The sequence below is a fragment of the Canis lupus genome, chromosome 18, assembly GCF_003254725.2.
Source record: "Canis lupus dingo isolate Sandy chromosome 18, ASM325472v2, whole genome shotgun sequence".
In the NCBI taxonomy this organism is placed as follows: Eukaryota; Metazoa; Chordata; class Mammalia; order Carnivora; family Canidae; genus Canis; species Canis lupus.
This window is the reverse complement of record NC_064260.1, coordinates 48,253,591-48,265,759: the sequence shown is the minus strand read 5'-3', so window position 1 is coordinate 48,265,759 and position 12,169 is coordinate 48,253,591.

The following is a 12,169-nucleotide window of genomic DNA, read 5'->3' as shown; positions in this document are numbered from 1 at the left end:
CCTCCCGTGGGAGCCTTCTGGGAGCCCCCACCATGCATCAGGTCACAGCTGTCCCGTGAGTCCTTAAGCAAGAAGGTGACTCGGCCCAGGGAAGGGGCAGATACAGATGGAATCTGCAGGGGCCAGGTGAGCTACCGGGAGTCAGGCCAGGGGCTGCCTTCTGTTCCCGTGGTCTTAGGATCGTCTTCCCAGGATGGCAGTGGGTGGCTCCCACCCTGCCTGCTTCCTCACTGCTGAGGGGTTCCGGTTGAGGGGAGGCTCTGCAGCCTCGGTCCATCGGGAGACTCAGCTGCCTCTACACTCCAGGCCTGGAACTCTCCACACGTGGGCCCAGCTTCCACATAGCCCTGCATCGGGGGTCTGCATCGGGCTAAGAGAGTGCCTGGGTTATCTCTGCCGTTCCACTCTGCCTCTGACTGTTAGAGATTCTATTCGTAATTCAGTCTGGTTTTTGCTAACTACACGAAATATTTACTTTGGTTTCAAAGTCAGATTTACTAAAGGAGGTTGTGTGAGTTGCCTACGGATGTCGGAACAAATAACCACAAACTACGGCTTGAAACAGCACAGACCGATTCTCACCATTTCAGAGCTCAGAAGTCTGACCATTGAGTGTTCGTGGGGATGGCTCCTCCTGGAGGCTGCCTGCATCCTTGGTTCGTGGCCACAACATCTGACTCTGCTCTGCGGCACAGCTCCTGGGGCTCTGACCCTCCTGCGTCTCTCTCACGAGGGGCCTGTGATGACACGAGACCCACCCTGGTAATCCAGGACAAGCTTCCCATCTCAGGGTTTGACTCATTCCCACCCACAAAGTCCCCTTCGCCCTCTGAGGTCACATGTTCTTGGGTTCTGGAAACCAGGAAGTGGGCATTTATCCTGTAGACCACGGAAGATGTATTCAAGCGAGACCGGCTTCTATCCCCAAGCCCTCACCCCACCCCAAGGTCATCATCCCAGTAAAATTCACTCCTGTGGCGTCCAATTTTGTTGGTCTTGACAAATGTGGGGTTGCACACCTGTGCCTGTGATGGACGTGGGAGCACAGTTGCCCGGGACAGGGGAGGGAGCCTTCGGAGGCCTGATCCGACCCACCCAGCAAAGCAAACCCAAGGGGGCTTTCCCAGGTCCCCTAGCTCCAGGCCAGAATCAAACACCCAACAAAAGAGCCCTAGAGGGGCTCCGTCTCAGTGGGGAGCACTAGCTAGTGACCAATGATTCAATTCACTCTTCCATGCCCGCACGGTGGGTCCAGGGCATGGCGGGGACCTGGTGCTATCTCGGGTGACAGCGGAGACAGCAAGAGCCACCTCTTCTCTCCTGGAACCGAGCGCAGCCAGCGAGGGAGGTTCTGAGCCAGACCCCAGGCTTTCTGAAACCTCATGGAAATGAAGAGTGGCCTCGAGTGTGCTGGCCAGGGGGCTGGTGGCCGATAGGGACGGCCTTCCCAGGGACAACAAGGAGCCGGTGGCCCTTTCTTTAGCCGCCAAATAAAAGCCAGCCTCGGCACCACAAAAAGACGAAGCGTGAATCGCTTCTGCAGTGGCTGCATTTCCTTTGAGGCGGCCTGTCACCGGCGCCGGGTGGTAAGAAAACATTTTGTCCTGCCCGTCAGCGGCCTTTCTCCAGCCTCGGGTGGTCCGGGAGCGGCTCCTCCTCCAACGGGATGGCTGTCCCGTCCCCGAGCTCATCCATCAAGCTCATGATGAAGTGGCAAATTGCTGTCTCAAAGCGATGCTCTGAAACCAACTACTTCAGCCTGTGTCCAGGAGGCGGGTGAGGCCTGTCCCAGGGAGACGGGCCCCCCAGAAGCCCTCTGATGGGGGCAGAAGGCAGCTTTATTGATCACTACAGAAGTGGCAGCGACCACCATGGACCCCCTGATATCCCTGGGGTCAAGCTGCAGGCCCCCTCACCGCCCCATGGCCACGGGGGCGCGGGTAGTGTCCTGTGCCTGGCCTACAGTGTCTGAAGCTTCCAGACTTTGCTTCCTTCAGAGTTCTCCCCAAGAGACCCAGCAGCCGCTGCTTCTCCGGGTGCCCTCCTGGCCGCCCCACCTGGCCTGGCACCTTCCCTTCCTCTGGGTCGCCTCCTCTTCCTCCTTCAGTCTCCAAATCTTGGGGGCAGTCTGGAGGAGGCATGGCCAAGGATGCCCCTGGCCTCAAGGGTGATGGTGGTGATGATGGTGGTCATGGGGTGGGGGTGGGGGGCTCATCTGTTGAATCCTCAGGAACCCCCCAGGAGGGAAGTAGCACTGTCTTCCCACTTCACAGGCCAGAAAGAGAGAGGCGAGTGAGCTTCCCCAGCACAGAGCCTGTGGCAGAGCCGGAGCCAGACCCTCTCCAAACCCTTAAACCTTTACTGATGAGCTGCGAGATGGCACCCATGTAAGCAGCCACCACCCTGGCTGAGCAGAGACCGTGTCCAGCCTGACCCCCAGGAGTGACCCCTGACTCTCATGGACTCACCCCACGTGGATGTGTGGATGGGGCAGGGCCTCCCCTCTGATTTTCCTCTAAGTATTTCCTGCCGGGTTGTCCTCCGATGTGGGGTCCCCCAGCCACCCTCCTGGGGCAGGCTGGGCAGGGCAGGGGCCCACACCTGGGCCTTTTGGTGCCTCTGTGATTGGGAAGAGATGCTCGCCCTGGTGAGGGGTCAGTCTAGGCTGGGGCTTATGGTCCTGGCCTTGCCCCTGGGGCCCAGGATCACACAGACAGGGAGTTAGAGCCACGGAAAATGCGCCTGCCCCCTCAGGGTATGCCACGATGGCTTCTCCCCATCAGCCAGCTCTAGAGCACAATCACCGCTGGGTGGGAGGTCTGTCTTTGTTCACGGACCTTAAAAAACCGCACTTCTAGTCCAAGATGTGAGCCCAAGCAGGGAAGGAGCTGCAATTCACGGGCTTGTGGTTTTTGCAAGTAGCCTGACCACCTTTTTCTATCTTTCATCTGAGTAGAAAAAGGCCCACATTTCTGCTTGTCCTGGGTCAGGGCCTGGAAGTCGGATTCCCCCCCCACCCCCCTCCCCCTCGATTACCGCCCCCGGGGCTGTCTCCTTCTGGGCACGGTCGTCCAGAGGCCTGAGCTCATTCTGAGCCTCTGCTGGGGTGGAGGTCAGCACTCGCTGGGAGTGCTCCTTGGGTGGAGACGAAGTCCTCCCAGCTGGCACAGGGCCTGGGCATTGTGCTCGGAGTCCGGGTTAGTATCCCCACTTCTCCACTTACTGACAACCAACATGGTGACAAATGGGACATGTTCTGGGCGTCAGGAGGAGAGAAGTTGCCAGCCCAGAAAGGGGTGGCTTCCTACCCAGGGTCACACAGCAAGGGAGTCACAGAGCTGAGTCCTCAGGCTGTGTCCTGCCCCGCCCAGACCATCATGCATCCGAGGGGGCTCAGCACATGTCAGGCGATGTGTAAAGGAAGAACCCAAGCCTCTGGGCTGACACTCAACCCACCCAGCGAGGTTAAGGGGGTTGAAGAGAAGAAACCAGGTTCGGGGTAGTCTGAGAATCCTGCCCAAGAGCAGCACAGCAGAGAATCCTAGGGCGGCCTCTGTCCAGAGGCCCTGGCCTGCTGCAGCCCACCTGCCCGTATGACCTGCCCAGTAGCCTCCTCCAGGAAGTCTGCCCAGACCTGCCCCAGCTGCTGTTCCAGTAAGCTCCTGCTGTTTCCTGTCCACTTCTCCTGCTGGACTCTGATCCCCCAGGGAGTTTCTGGTTCCCTCCACCTCTACCCAGCAGATACGACACTCAGCTGGATATCAACCCAGAAGTCACCCGAAGTTGCCCCATCATGCGTAAGTTCTAGCAGAGTGGGTCCCTCTCCTGCCTTGTCTGCCAACCTGTCCATGGCGGCATGGCACCCCGGATGGTCTAGAATGAATGAATCAATCGGTGAGTGAACGCGTGGACAAACTCCTCCAGTAAGGGTGCATCTTGTCTATTTTAGGAGCACTCGGCAGCCCCAGGGTGGTAGGATGGGCACGGATGTCCCAGCAGCCGTCTCTCCCCACGTGCTCCCTCTGGCACGGCCTGTGAGGAGCCTGGGGTGACATCAGACGGTCAGAGTGGCCCCAGCTGGGGCCACATGGTCACGTGGGCTCGCAGGCTGGGGTGTGGGAGTGGGGGAAGGGCCGGATGTGGGAAGGCCCAGCAGGTGTGCTGGGCACTTGCATCTGCTCTACCTCTCAAGCTCCAACTCACAGGTGAGACCACCGAGGTCCAGAGGGGACACAGAGGGGACACCGTCTGAGCTTTTCCTAATCCCCGAGCTCAAACCTCCAAACATCCTTTGCTCTCACAAGGGTTGGGGTTTGGGATAAGGTTTGTTTTCCAGATGACAAGGCTCAGCAGGGTCTCTGCTTACCCTTGGCAGCAAGAGCCAGGATGGCAGGTAGGACAGGTGTGAATCCAGCCGACCCCACATCTTCCATTCCCAGGCCAAGCTGCTCCAGCTGCCTGATGTGGGACCTCCAACAAGTCCCAGAACCTTCTCTGACTTGGTTTGTAAACCGAGGGAGGGGGGGTGTCGGTGTGGGGCTGTCACCAGCTGAGGCTGGCATGCCATGCTCGACACCCGGCCTGACACCAAAGTGCTACAAAATGGTTAAGGCTGACATTGTCATCATCCTTCACCGTCATCCACCAGGGAATTGGCATCAGATTCAAATTAGAACCTGGGGCGCCCCGCTGGCTCAGTGGGTGGAGCCTGCAACTCTTGATGTTGGGTCTTGAGTTCAAGCCCTGCGTTGGGCATGGAGCCTTCAAGAGGTGGGGTTCCTTCTGGAGATCCAGGAAAGAAAACTCAAGTCTTAGGCTGCCTTGCCTGGAGGCAGGGGCCCAGGCTCTCGTGGGCATCGAAGGGACCCCCCGCCTGCCTCACGTGGGGGGCCACACACCCCTTGAGGGAGAAGTGAGTCGCTCCTGCTCCCACCCACCTCAAGAGCCAGGTACCCACATTAAAAGGGCTCGAGTGGGCGAGCGCCTCTTTTGTCATCTGATGCCATTAAGGCCGGAATTTCTCATGGGAAAAGTAACGCTTTGGCTGCATGAAAGGTGGGGGGCGCAGCGCGGCCTGGTGGTTCCAGGGGCGACTGACCTGGAGCCGTTTGAAGTCCACCCGTTATCTGCCGCCGGGGCTGTTTGGCTTCTGCTGGGGCATAAATAGGGTGATTGAAGTGGGCGGCTGTGTCTTTCCGGACGACAAAAGTCCCCTTGCTAATTGCCACATCAAATGATCGGGAACCCCCCAGTGCACGCCCTCAAATTACCGTGAACACACACTGCAGCCCGAAGGCCGAACCGGCGCCCCCAGCCCAGGCCGGGCCCCGCTCCCCCCGGATTAGGTTACCCGCGCGGGCGGGGATACAGGAAGGTCTCCGCGGATTTGTTCTGCTCGGCTGCCAGCCTGCTATGCCAGCCCCCGGCCCGGGCCGCAGCCCCCCATTGTCTCCAGCCGCCCAGCCAGCACGCGGGCCCGGCCTGCACAAAGCCGTGGGCCGCAGAGGGGAGGTCCTCTCCCCGTGGTCACGCCCCGGTGACAGGGTGCCAGCTCCCAGGCCGAGCCCCACACCGGTGCAAAGGGGCTGTCAGTCTCGGCACCTTCAAAGGGCTGTCTCAGCACTAAAGTGACACCAAAGCCAAGCATCAGCCCCCAGCCCCTCTGGGCTCTTTGCTGTCCCTGACTGGTGGGGGCAGGGTGACCCCGGAGTCGGGCGGCCAGCAGAACCCTTCATGCTGCTTCCTTCCCAGCCTTGTCCGGAGGGCCTGGGATCATCGCTCCCATTGTACAGATGGGGAAACTGAGGGGAAGCCTGGGTTTCCCGAGGGTATGCCCCCGACCTGTGCTCCATGGCTGCTGCTGGGCAGTCAGGGGAAAGACCTTGTCACCCGGTGGTGACCGCACTGCCTACCTGTCAGGGTGCTGTTGCTACCGTTTATGGGGGAACACACAGCTCCCAGCAGCCTGGCCAGTGACAGTCCCAGGCTATTCACCTCCTGAGGTCTTGCAGGTTTCCATTTGAGCAGCACTGACTTCCTTGGCTAGCTCCATCCACTCCCAGGACCCAAGGACAACAGTCAACTCCTGCCTCAGTCCTTGCTCGGCAGCACACAGTCTCCTGGGGGAGGCGACGAAACTCAAGAAAGGAATGAGATACAAGTCCAGGAGGAGAGGACACAAAACATAAAGTGACCTCACCTCACTGAGGGAAAGGGTGCAAGCCAGGTGAGGGCGGTGCACAGGTGCACTCCAAACCAAGAAACCAGCACGTGCAAAGATCCTGTGGCAGCAGACTGTGGCCCCACGGCTGGAGCCCAGATGAGGGAGAGAGCTCTGAGCTGAATACAGTGGGAGGCAGGGCAGACTGTAGAGGGCCTTGTGGGTCCACTGAGCTTGGGGTTTTAGTCTCAGAGTGAGGAGACGTTACTATGGGGCTTTTAGTTGGGGGGTGGGGGAGCCCCACCAGGGTCAAGTTTCAAAATGACCTCCCTGCGTGCTGTGAGCCCAGCTCTTCGCTTCCCTCGGGAAGTGCGGGCACGGGTGGGTGCTGCGTACCTGCTGCATGGGAGGAGGGCTGGCCCACAGGGCAGAGGAGGAGGAGGAGGTCTAGTAGGAAGGTCCCAGGGTCCAGCAGCAGCGGCACGGTCAAGTGCACAGACAGCTCTCTCACCGGGAACGGACATCAGATCCCTTGCATCAGACCGGGCTGAACACAGGTGCTCCCGGGGGGTGGGACACGGCCCCCAAGGTCTCCCTGTGCTGGGAAGATGAGGCAGAAGGTCAGACACTTCAGAGCCTTCTTCCTCTGTCTTTGGCTGCAGGAGTCAGAAAGCCAGGCTTCGGGGCCCCCTGGACCAGATGGTCAGGGCAGTCTCCGACACACAGTGGGTTCTCAGCAAAGGTGAGCATCCAGGGCCCCCGATGAGCCACCTGCCTTCCCTGAGTCTCACTCCTCTCATCTCTGCAAGGAGAGCTTGTCTGCCAGCCATGATTTAAATGCATTTATTTGGCAGGAGGGACCCCAAATGAAACTGAGCAGCCACAGAGAAACTGGAGGCAGTGGGGGCTGGGAGGAGGGCCCATCGCTGGCCCTGGCTCGCCCTCCTCCCCGGGGCTCCCTGGCCTGGAGCAGCGAGAGGCGCACGTAAGTGCTCTCAGGCTCTGACTCACCTGGAAGCGGGTCAGCACTGGACAGAGCATGGCCCTCCCTGCTTCCCTGCCTCCCTGCCTTTGCGACGACGCAGGCGCAGGCAGAGGAGGTACCAGCCCCTCTCCTGGTCCTGCACCAAGGTGCTGACCACTGCCCAGCACTGCCGGCCTGGCCCGTCTCCGGGCTCATGCACACACAAAACAGCAACTTTCTCTTCTCTGGTTGACACCTGATTCAACGCTCCACACACGGTCACCTGCTGTGACCGTGTGTGGAGCGTTGAAGACCCCCTGTCCCTGCCCACCCCCCTCCCCAGTTTACAGATGGAATGACTAAAGCTTGAAGAGATGGACTGACTGGCCCACGGCCACAGGGACTGGAAAGTGTAGAGCGGGCGCCAGCGCTGTGTGGACCTGGACCTCGAGGCTGCCCCTGCACTCCCCCACCCCCAGTCCTCCCTCTTTAGAGACAGATGGACCTGCAGACCTTTTCATGTTTAGAAACTCACAACTAACTGGAGGAGAGTTGCTCCTTTTGCCACTGACTTGGTGTCGCCTTACGGCCAGGCCCATGATGGCTGGCTTCAAAGTCTCCCGTTGGTGAACCCACCTGCACAGGTGTAAGTGGAATCGTACAGTATGTGGTCTTTTGTGTCTGGCTTCTTCCACGGAGCAGGATGTTTTCAGGGTCCGTCCACCTGTTGGCACGGGTCAGTGCTTCATTCATCTTTGTGATGTGGATGGACTACAATCTGCACATCCCTTCACCTGCTGGTGGGCATTTGGGCTGCTTCCACCCTTGGGCTGTTGTTTGAAGAGCTACCGTGAAGACACGTGTGCATGTGTTTTTTTGAATGCTTATTTTGTTTATTTGGGAATGCACCCAAAATGGACTTGCCGGGTCACGTAGAAATTCTGTTCAATTTTCAAGGAGCCATGCAACTGTTCTCACAGAGGCTGCATTATTTTACATCCTGACCAGGAATGCACGAGGGTTCTATCATCTCCACAATCTCACCGACACTGGCTATTGTGTGTTCTTGACTATGGTCACCCCAGTGGGTGAAAAGTGGTATCTCATTGTGGTTTTGGTTTGCATTTCCCTGAGGACTGATGACCATGTGGATGTCTTCTCTGGAGAAGTGTCTGTTCAAGTCCTCTGCTCATTTTTTAAATGGGATTTTGTCGTTGAGTTGTAAGAGCTCTTTATATATTCAGGACGCTTCTTAATAACTTTTGAACAAGGGGCTCCCAGTTAGTTTGACTTCACAGGGGGTCCCCACATAGTGGCCAGCAGCTCCGGAGACAGTCCAGATGGGAAGGCCATGGAGTGGCTTCAGTAGACAGTCTCTGCCCGGCCCCAGCTGGTCTGCACCATGTGGGGAAGCAACAGTGGAGTGACCCTTGTCCTGCCCAGCAGCAGTGGGGGATGGCAGGGATGATTTCTCGGTGCCTTCATTTTCTCATCTGTAACAACAGGCAGAAACTGGTACCCCCCCCTCCCTAGAGTTGTTTCAGTGAGTGAATGGCTTCATCGACAAAGCAGGCAGCAGAGAGCCTGGCACAGAGCAAGTGATCCATAAATGGCAATAGTGTTAGTATATCACATAGGAAACACTCGGAGCACCTGGGCGGCTCAGTTGGAGAATCTGCCTTCGTCTCAGGTCATGATCTTAGGGTCCTAGGATCGAGTCCTACATTGGGCTTCCTGCTCTCCCTCTCCCTCTCCTTCTGCTCCTCCCCACTGATTGTTCTTTCTTAAATAAATAAATAAATAAATATCTTTGAAAAAGATAGACAACACTCTATGCTCTATAATCAAAGCAATGCCATTAAAAGGTTTTGCATCACCAAAATATCATAACCTTAAAAATACTCATATTGGGGATCCCTGGGTGGCGCAGCGGTTTGGCGCCTGCCTTTGGCCCAGGGCTCAATCCTGGAGACCCGGGATCGAGTCCCACGTCGGGCTCCCGGTGCATGGAGCCTGCTTCTCCCTCTGCCTGTGCCTGTGTCTCTGCCTCTCTCTCTCTCTCTGTGACTATCATAAATAAATGAAAAAAAAATACTCATATTCCACTACCCAGGATTAGCAAGGCACTGGGGAAACCAGTCCCTTCAGGCAGGAAAATAAACACATTTCCCTTTTATTTTATTAAAAATTATTTTATTTATGTATTCATGAGAGTCACAGAGAGAGAGAGAGGCAGAGACAGGCAGAGGGAGAAGCAGGCTCCATGCAGGGACCCCAACGTGGGACTCGATCCCAGGTCTCCAGGATCACTCCCTGGGCTGAAGGCAGTGCTAAACCGCTGAGCCACCCAGGCTGCCCTCCTTTTTATTTTTAAAAAATCTCCTTAAAATATAATTGGGTAATTTTTAAAAAAGATTGTATTTATTTATTCATGAGAGACACAGGGAGAGGCAGAGACACAGGCAGAGGAAGAAGCAGACTCCCTGCAGGGAGCCTGATGTGGGACTCGATCCCAGACCCCGGGATCACGACCTGAGCCGAAGGGAAATGCTTGACCGCTGAGCACCCAGACGTCCCTATAATCGGGTATTCAAAGTAAAGGTGATAGTAGAGCATCACGGAGTTTACAAAATATGTAGAAGTAAGTGCTTGAGAGACAGGGCACAGAGGAGGGGAGAGGGCTGCTGTTGTAGCAAGATCCTCATGCTGCGTGCGCCGTGGGCCATGCTGGCAGACTGTGGTGCATCACTCCAGGATGAGTGCCAAACAAGCGAAAAAGAAAACAAAAAAGTAAAGCCAATAACCAAGTGGAGGAGATAAAAGAGAATCATAAATACACACTTAGCCCACAAGGAGGCAGAGAAAGAGGACAGCAGACAACACTAGATGCCATGCTCCATCCACTTGAACCCTCACCCTCCTGGACCCACATCTCTGCCATCAGGATCCTTGAGAACACGTGTTGACGTGCACCCAGCTGGCTCACATGTCACCCAGAACCCGGCTTTTTGACTCACTTTAAAAATGACGCAAAGCAAGGGCATTTTAGGGGAATGGAAGTATTCCGTGCAATACCAGATAGGTCGACCTACACTTGGCATGCCCCAGATCCGTCCAACACGAGGCGGGAGCCTCCATGGAAACCACGGGCTTCAGCTAACAATAACTGTAGGTACCCATCCACCAATTGTCACAAATGTGTCACATGAAGACTGCAGTAATCATAGGGGGAGCTCGGGCGGAGGCAGGGACGTGGAGCGCCACCTACTATCAGCTCAGTTGTTCTATAAATCTAAAACCGTACTAAAAACAGTCTATTGTTTACAAACAAACCAATGAATTGGAAAAAGACGGTGCAGAGACTCTGAGGACTGGAAGAGGTCCCAGCTTGACCTGCAAGCAGAGGAGCCCCCAGGTCCCGGCACGATTGTGGCCAAGCTCTGTGGGCTGCAGCTGCAGGCTTCCGGTCCCCAGCCAAGTTCACCTTGGCCCCTCCACACGCTTCAGCACTCACCACTTACTACCATTAATTATCAAAGCTCCTCCCCATTTACAGTAGCTTATCAACAAACAGCTGGTGGATGCATTGCTAGGGTGCGGTGCCTGATAATGTGGCAGTGGCTGAAGTGAGCTTCTAGAAACTTCCAGCCCCAATTTTGGTGCACATCAGCCAAACCTCTGTGTTGCTGTGCACACCAGCATCGAGGCACAGAGGCTCGAATGGATGGGCCTGAGAGTGGTCTCAGTGAGACGACGTGGAGGATGCAGGGCCCTGCCCAGCCCTGAGACAGCAGCCGTCCACACCCCATCTCACCCTGCTCTGCTCTCCAGGCACCAGCAGCCAGAGGGGAGAGGTGGGAAGCAGGGCTCCAGTGCTCTGTGAGGCTGGGCCAGTCCCTCGCCCTCTCTGTGTTCAGGTCTGATTTAAAAGGTGGTCCCTGGCTCACAGGGTTAACCAGAAGAGTATGTGGTCAGCACATTTCAAGAACTTGATGATAGGTGCCCTTTTTCTCAGCAGTTCATGTGCTGTGGTTGGGGTGGGGCACAGCCCGGGGGCAGGAGATCTCTCGAGAGACCAAGAGACAAGGCCAATGTGTCCCTGGCTGTCCTGGTTAGCTGCAGCTGCCATAACACATAGCACAGACAACGCTCACAGAAACAGAACATACTGTCCCCCGGTCCTGGAGGCCAAAGTCCAGGATCCAAGCACCGGCAGGGTGTGGTACCCCTGGGGCCTCTCTCCTTGTGTGTGGACGGCTGTGCTCTCCCTGGGTCCTCATGGGTCGGCCCTCTGTGTGTGTCTGTGTCCTGACCCCCTTGTCGTACAAAGATTCCAGTCACACTGGATCAGGAACTGCTTTAACGGCCTCATGTTAACTTAATTTCCTCTATCCAGAACCCATCTCCAAATGCGGTCCCATTCTGAGAAATCAGGGGTCAGGACATCAACATGGGAATTTTGGGGGACACATCTGTGCCCATAACACCAGTGAGTTCCTAACTCCTATGGAGTTGGCCCCATAAGGGAGGATGGCAGTGAGCCCCCAGGATGGAGCCCAGGCAGGTGAGGGTCTGGATGGGCGGAGCTCCTGTAAAGCTCCGCCCTGGGGTGGGGGTGGGGGTGGGGGTGGGGGTGGGGGTGGGCGACTGCAGAGCTGAGAGTCCCCAGGGCTTGTCCCAGGGCAGCCGGGTTGACACATGGCCCTGACTGCTTTCTGTGCTGTGTCCACATCTCGAGAGCGGGCATGCGCTCATTCGGGCCTCACTGGGTTTTGGTAAAGATGGAGCGGGCTAAGGTCACCCAGCAGACCCTGAATCGCAAAGAGAAGGCAGGATCCTTCATATTAATTAGCATCTGGGGAACACCCAAGGCAGGAGGGCCGGTGGTCATCACAGACAAGCCCACCCCCTTCCCCACCTCCCTCCCACGGGGACAGTTCTGAGACATGGGTCGCTGTGGTATCTAGAGAGGAGGAGCTGGGGGTCGGGGCTGGCTCAGGCCTGCAGGTACCATAGGCCCCATGGGCCTCCCCAAGATCCCCACA